Here is a 7,905-nt window from a genome sequence, read left to right as displayed (position 1 = left end):
CCTTATTGACCTGACCTTGGCCATGGTGAACCGAAGTTCCCGATCTCCCTTTTATCTTGTTGAGAGATTCTTTTTTTAGCAATTAGTCAATTTAGTCAACCAATTTCAAAACCCCCCTTTTAATTGTTACTTTTATAGACTGAAAAATAGCAAACAAAATCAACCTTATCTCTCTGTGGTTTGACCCTTACTATCACTAGCTATAGTTTTAGTTTGGAATTATAAATTTAATTTTGATACAAAACGACGGTATTAAATTTTGGCGCCGTTGCCGGGGAGACGGTGTAATTCTGTTTGCTTTATTTTTAGTTTATTTTTCTTGTCTCAAGGAATTTTGGTTCCTTGAGGCCGTTGCTTACCTTTGCTTCTAGTTTTGCTTTTGCACAGTTAGAAGACAGGTTTTTGAGAGGAAGACTTGAGTACTCTCAGTTCTGCGAATATGGCTACAATATATGATAATCTTCAGTCAAAGGAACACCATCTTCCAAAGGGGCACCAGTTACCTACCCCTACTACGGGTAACTTCGAATTTCGTTCCTCTTATATTGATTTAGTGGAGCGAAATCAGTTTGCTGGTCTACCAGATGAGCACCCCTTGAAGCATATGGAAATTTTCACAGACTACTGTTGTTCCATACCTATACCAGCTGGGGTGACTCAGGATGAAGTAAAGAGGTTGATGTTCTTATACTCCTTGAAGGATTCGGCGCGAGATTGGTACCGCTACCTTGATAGGGTAGCGGCTGGAGTCACGGATTAGACATCTCTAGCATTAGGCTTCTACAAAAAGTACTTCCCACTTTCAAAGACTGACGCCTTGAGAAGCAAAATCACAAGTTTCCAGCAAGGAGTTGATGAGGGTTTTTGTGAAGCATGGGGACGTTTCAAAAGTTTGGTCCGAGCTGTTCCTCACCATGGCTTCCAGCAGTGGTATCTTTACAACTTATTCTATAATGCTTTATATGATGATTACAAGGTCATCCTGGACGCAGCTGCGAATGGTAGGTTTCAAAACAATACCGGTCAGAATAGAGGTTGGAACACTATTGAGGAGATGGCGGTCCATAGAGCTGAGTTTGGGAGTTCACGTGGGAATTCACGGAAGCAAAGTGATGAAATGAGTACCGTCGTGACACTCATTACTTCTATTACTGCCCGTCTTGAGAGGCTCGAGGCCTCTGAAGCTTCCAAGGAAAGAGTTGAAATTCCTGTCCATAATTCAGATGAGACCGCGGAGTTGAGAGAAATGGTCCAAACTCTTTTGATTCAAGTGGCGAATATGGAAGCAGCCGGGATTGAGTCCTCAAAGAATTTTGTGAAGCAGTTGGAAAATATAGAGGCTAAGCAAGTCGCAAATTCTTCAAACAAATGTGAAGGGCCAATTGAAACGATTAATGCCATTAATCTCAGAAGTGGCATCTCTTATGAAGGTCCCGACAAGCCAAGAGGAGACTCGGAAAATGATGAAGAGGCTAGTTTAATTTCTGGTACAAAAACGAGCTCAATCAAGCGCGATTTCTCGATCGACCAACATTGTCGATCGATCGATCAAGCGTCGATAAAAAAGTTTCGATCGAAACTATTCACACCAAAGACAAGCATCGATCGACCAACATTGTCGATCGATCGATCGATCACCTGACGAAATTAATTTGAACAGAACTGTTTCACGCCGGTTGGTTGGTCGATCGACCACTCATACCAGTCGATCGACTGGGTCTTCAGTGCAGGATACAAATCTGTCAACTAGTTTGCATGATTCTTCACTCATGGATGATTTGACGGAAGTTTTAAACTTACGGAAGCCAAAGGTTGCTGATCCTACGGCCAGTGTTGCAGTCCCGTATCCGGAACGTTTGAAGAATACTAATCTTGAGCGTAAGTTTGGTAAGTTTCTGGAGATGGTCCAGAATCTCGAGATAACGGTTCCTTTCACTGATTTAATTACCGAGGTACCCTCTTACGCTAAATTTATGAAAGATATTTTAAATCGTATGAGAAATTTTTGTGATGATGGTAATGTTGCTTTTGTGGAAGAATGTAATGCTCTTTCGCAAATTAATGTACCACCTAAATTAAAGGACCCGGGTAGTTTTTCAATTCCTTGCACTATAGGTAACCACGAAATTGGAAAGGCCCTTTGTGACTTAGGGGCCAGTGTCAGTGTCATGCCGTATTCTGTTTGCGAAAGGTTAAATATTGGTAGACTTAAGGTGACTGATATTACCGTTCAAATGGCAAATAGATCGACTCAGAGACCTATAGGAGTTCTAGAGGATGTACCCGTTCGAGTGGGTAAGTTTTTTATTCCTGTCGATTTCGTTGTTTTGGACATTGCGAGAGGACAATCGATACCTATTATTTTAGGTAGACCGTCTTTACATACAAACAATTTGGGTGTAATAGATGTCAAACGCGGAACCATCACCTTATAGGTAGGGGATGACACCATTGAGTTCAGTCTTGCTCACAAGGCGATCACGACGATGATACGTGTTATTCCATTGATATTGTTGACAGTGGTCATTAGTTACAATTGGAGGGAATCCTTAGCCAAGTATCCCTTAGCTGATCTAACTGGTTCAGATGAGTGTGCAGGTACTACAGTGGAGAATGCTGAGGAGCCAGATGCTTTGGTAGCCTCAATGGAGAGCTATGAGCTCACAGAAGAAGAAGATGAGATGCTCTTGAGCCTTGTAACAACCCGGATTATAAAACAAAGGAAAAACTTATATAAAATAAATATCAGATACTGATAAAAGGGTCAAGGTGGCGGAAACACCTGACCAATCCGGTTCGCTACTAAATCCAAAACCAAACTAATAAATTATTCAAGGTTCTAAAAACATAAATCAAAAGTCCTAATTTATTATTCATCTCCCCGCACAGAACTTCCCAACAAGATATCATCCAAAACAGCAACAAACTGAACAACCTGAAAAAGGGGTCGACAATTCAGTCGGGAGTAACTAGATGCTCTCCCAGTTATGTTTACAACAATTGAATATAACCAACAATCATTAACAACTGAAATGTACAACTAGTAAACATATGAGATCATCTATGCCCACGAAAAACCCAACAAAGCTTACCACGACTTATCAACCTTGGACGAATGCAATTATGCAACCTAGACCATATGCAACCACTAAACCATGAACACTTACAAGACTAGTAGCAACAAACGACTACATCAATGAAAGGCACAAAGCTAGCATTAAAGCATAGCAAACATGGCGACACACAATCCACAGCAACAGAAGGCACAAAGCTATCATCAAAGCATAGCCGAATAGAGCGAACGCCGTTAGAGCGTATAACGCACTGCCTCTAACTGATGGAGCGTATAACACACTGCCTCCATCGGTGTGGAGCGTATAACGCACTGCTTCCAAGGTACTATGTATAGCGTATAACCACTGCCTATATGTCTAAGACCTGGCCAGACTCTCGGTAAACCGAACGACACTCGGGGAACAGAGCGTATAACGCACTGCCTCTGCTACCCCCCGACCATAGACCATACACCAATCTCCGAAGGGTAGCGTTTGTTCATTCCGATAGTATACAACCGATACTACCGTCATCTATTCAAACCAACCAACAAACAAATGCACAGTATAACTGACTGTACTAACATGCGTGAACAACATCACGACTCAACTCATAGGATAGTATAACTGACCATCCTACTTATCATGTGAACAAGAGTAACCAAAGATATATGCAAACACGAGGACATATCACGTTGAACATAATACAACATATGAAACGAGTATAAGCAACCAATGTTATAGTAACTTCAGCTACAACTTTAACATTAACAATTCAATATTATAGTAATCCTAACCATAACATGAACTCTGGATGCGAGGTTATTGTAACCTCGACTATAACTTCAACATATAAGACTTGAAGTTACACTTACCTCAACTATAACCTTGACATGAAACACAAAGTTATACCAGCATTAACCATAACCTTGAGCCATAAATCTCAGGTTACGTTAGTTCCAGCTATAACCTTATCTCGTACTTCAATGTTATAGTAGCTTCAGCCATAACTAGATTAACTACCCAAAGTTTTATTAACTTTAGCGATAACACTTGAATCATCATCAAGGTTACACTAGCCTTAGCTATAACTTTGGAGAGAACCCTTGGCCGCCTATCATGCCGCCGCTTAGGGTTTATTCGTAAACCCTAATTGCGCTCATGACACCCATAATAAACACATAAACAACATACGATATATGATTAACACATTAAAACATATACGAACATGCGAAAACATAACTAACATGGTAATAAACAATCAAACATGTACCAATCATGCAAAACAATCATTAAATCATATTAATTACATCAATTGGCATAAACACAATTAAAAGAAAACACCTAGTTACCTTATTAAGCAAATAAACCCTAGAGATCGTCTTCAACGATATAAACGTATTCTCCAGGTGCAACTTCCACGCCTTTATTGAAATCATCCACGTGCCAAAGATAACGAATCTAATAAATATACTAACTATGTATATAAAAACTATAAAACTATGCGAAAACATAAAACTTACGAAGAAGATAGATAAATCCGAGAAGTAGGATCAATCTAAGCACGAAGGAATGATGAAGAACGAAGAAGAAAAGAAAACGGCACGAAACCCTAGGAAGGGGCGCGCGGCACGAGGAGGAAGAGAGGAGGAGAGAATTAGGTTTAGGGTTTTGTGAGATTATGAGAAAAGAAGAGCAAGGGTTTGGTTTCCCTTCATATTTATAGAGAAGCTCATGGGTTTATTCTAGGTTTAAGCCCAAAACGCACCCATCAACACTAAGATTCACGTGAGACTCAAGGAGGAAACGGATCTTTTCCGTTTTTCGAGCCCAACGCGCCCAAAAGACGACAAATGGATATTTTCCCGAAAAATAAAATATAAAATATGGGAAAATAAATTACAGAATTATATTACGGAAATTAGGGGTGTTACAATCCAACCACCTAAAAAGGAGTTTCGTCCTCGAAACTTGATAAGAGAACTACCTCACTCAAAAAGATGTGGATGCTTCTCTCGCATAGACGCTTCAGTTTCCCAAGTCTCTTGCTCAAACTTCTGACTCCTCCACAGAACCCGAACCCAAGGTACAACCTTATTCCTTAACCTCTTCTCCTGACGTTCCAAAATGCGAACAGGTCGTTCCTCATAGGTCAGGTTAGGCTCAACCTCGATAACATCAGCCTGTAGAACATGAGAAGGATCACTGCGATAACGACGCAACTGCGACACATGGAACACATCGTGAACCTTCGACAGATTCGGAGGTAAAGCCAACCTATAGGCCACCTCGCTAACTCGCTCGAGCACCTCATACGGTCCAATGTACTTAGGACTAAGCTTGCCCTTAAGCCCAAACCTCTTAACACCTTTCATCGACGAAACCTTAAGAAAAACCTTATCGCCAACCTCAAACTCAATCGGCCTACGCCGCAAGTCTGCATATGTCTTCTGTCGATCTTGGGCTGCCTTAAGCTTCTCGCGGATCAGCCTCACTTGCTCAATCGATTCCTGAACCAACTCTGGACCAAGAATGACAGCCTCACTAGAATCGTCCCAACACAAAGGACTTCGACCCTTCCTTCCATAAAGTGCCTCAAACGGAGCCATCTGAATACTAGCTTGATAACTGTTGTTGTAAGAGAACTCCACAAGCGGTAAACTCTTCTCCCAACTAACATGAAACTCCAAAGCACAAGCTCGCAACATATCCTCAAGCGTCTGAATCGTACGCTCAGTCTGACCATCAATTGCAGCATGAAAAGCTGTACTCATCTTAAGCTCACTACCCAAAGCCAACTGAAGCTTCTTCCAAAACTGAGAACAAAACCTCGGATCACGGTCGGAAATGATATCTTTAGGAACTCCATGAAGACGAATGATCTCTCGTTGATAAGAATTTGCTAGTTCCTCGAGACTCCAAGTCTCCTTCATCGGAATGAAATGCACGACCTTAGTCAAACGATCAACCACGACCCAAATCGCATTCATTCCCCTCGGCGACCTCGGAAAACCCATAACGAAGTCCATCGAAATCGAATTCCATTTCCATGTGGGAATCTCCAACGGTTGCAGTAGACCACCAGGTCTCTGATGTTCGAACTTAACCTTCTGACAAACCAAGCAACGACTCACAAACTCGGCGACCTCTTTCTTCATACCCGGCCACCAAAACCTTAGCTTCAGATCCTTATACATCTTATCACCACCAGGATGAACCGAATAGGGAGTACTATGAGCCTTTTTGAGAATCTTACATTTTAAGACCTCACAGCTAGGCACACACCAACGACCATGGAATCGTAGACCATCATCAGGTCCAACGTCGAAGTCTTTGGCACGTCCTTCGCTTATGGCGACTCGAACTCCTTCTAAGTATTCATCCTCTCTTTGCTTAACTCGGATCTCATGAAGGATCTCGAGTTCAGCAACCATCGCACTCAAATCTAAAGTACCAGGAAGAACTACCTCAAGGCTCATCTTCTGGAACTCTCGACTCAAGTCGTCAGGTAACACCAACACAGATCTCATACCATGACACACCTTGCGACTCAAAGCATCGGCAACCACGTTTGCCTTACCCTGATGATACTGCAGCTCAATCTTGTAGTCGTTAAGCAACTCCAACCAACGTCTCTCCCTCATGTTAAGATCTTTCTGAGTGAAGATATACTTCAAGCTCTTATGATCTGTATAAAAGTTGCAAGAGACTCCATACAACTAGTGTCGCCACAGCTTAAGTGCAAACACCACTGCTGCTAACTCAAGATCGTGAGTCGGGTAGTTCGTCTCGTGAACTTTCAACTGTCGGGAAGCATAAGCCACAACTTTACCCTTTTGCATCAAGACACAACTCAACCTAAACTTTGACGCATCGCAGAAAACATCGAACTCAACGCCTTCTTCTGGTAGAGTCAACACAGGAGCGGTAGTCAACCTTTTCTTCAACTCCTGGAAGGCAGCTTCACAAGCCTCAGTCCAAATGAACTTGGATTCCTTCTTAATTAACTGAGTCATCGGTCTCGCGATCTTAGAGAAGTCATGAACAAACCGACGATAGTACCCAGCTAATCCAAGGAAACTCCAGACCTCGTTCACGTTCTTCGGACTTTCCCAATCGACCACGGCTCGGATCTTTGACGGATCAACCATAACTTCATCGCCAGATATCACATGACCCAAGAAGGTAACTTCCTTTAACCAAAACTGGCACTTCGAGAACTTAGCATACCACTTCTGCTTACGCAGAGTCTCCAAGATAACACGAAGGTGACCCTCGTGTTCAGCCTCATCTCTTGAGTAAATCAGTATGTCGTCTATGAACACCACGACACACTTATCTAAATACTCGCTGAAAGTGCGGTTCATCTGATCCATGAAAACGGCAGGTGCATTCGTCAACCCAAATGGCATCACCACGAACTCATAGTGGCCATACCTTGAACGAAACGCTGTCTTAGGAATATCCTCATTCCTAACAGGAATCTGATGGTAACCTGACCTCAGATCGATCTTCGAGAACACACTAGCACCACGAAGCTGATCAAACAAATCCTCGATCCTCGGCAAAGGATACTTATTCTTGATAGTAACCTTGTTCAGCTCACGATAGTCGATGCACAAACGCATACTACCATCTTTCTTCTTGACGAACAAAACAGGAGCACCCCACGGCGAAGCGCTCGGTCGGATAAAACCCTTGTCGATCATCTCCTCAAGTTGCTTCTTAAGTTCCTGTAACTCAGCTGGTGCCATACGATAAGGAGCTTTCGAAATGGGACCAGTTCCAGGCAGCAACTCAATCGAGAACTCCACGTCTCGCTCAGGAGGAATACCAGGTAGATCCTCAGGAA

The 7,905-nt window shown here is 42.4% G+C and overlaps 1 non-coding gene across 1 annotated transcript; it reads right to left on the bottom strand.

The window, feature by feature from the left end:
- Positions 1-812: 812 nt before the first annotated feature.
- On the bottom strand, positions 813-921 carry LOC141615767 (small nucleolar RNA R71). The gene has a single exon (XR_012530169.1). It is a non-coding gene; the product is annotated as a small nucleolar RNA R71 (small nucleolar RNA).
- Positions 922-7,905: the final 6,984 nt, after the last annotated feature.

Source organism: Silene latifolia, chromosome 11, assembly GCF_048544455.1.
Source record: "Silene latifolia isolate original U9 population chromosome 11, ASM4854445v1, whole genome shotgun sequence".
NCBI classification, from domain to species: domain Eukaryota; kingdom Viridiplantae; phylum Streptophyta; class Magnoliopsida; order Caryophyllales; family Caryophyllaceae; genus Silene; species Silene latifolia.
This window is presented reverse-complemented; position numbering and strand designations above follow the sequence as displayed.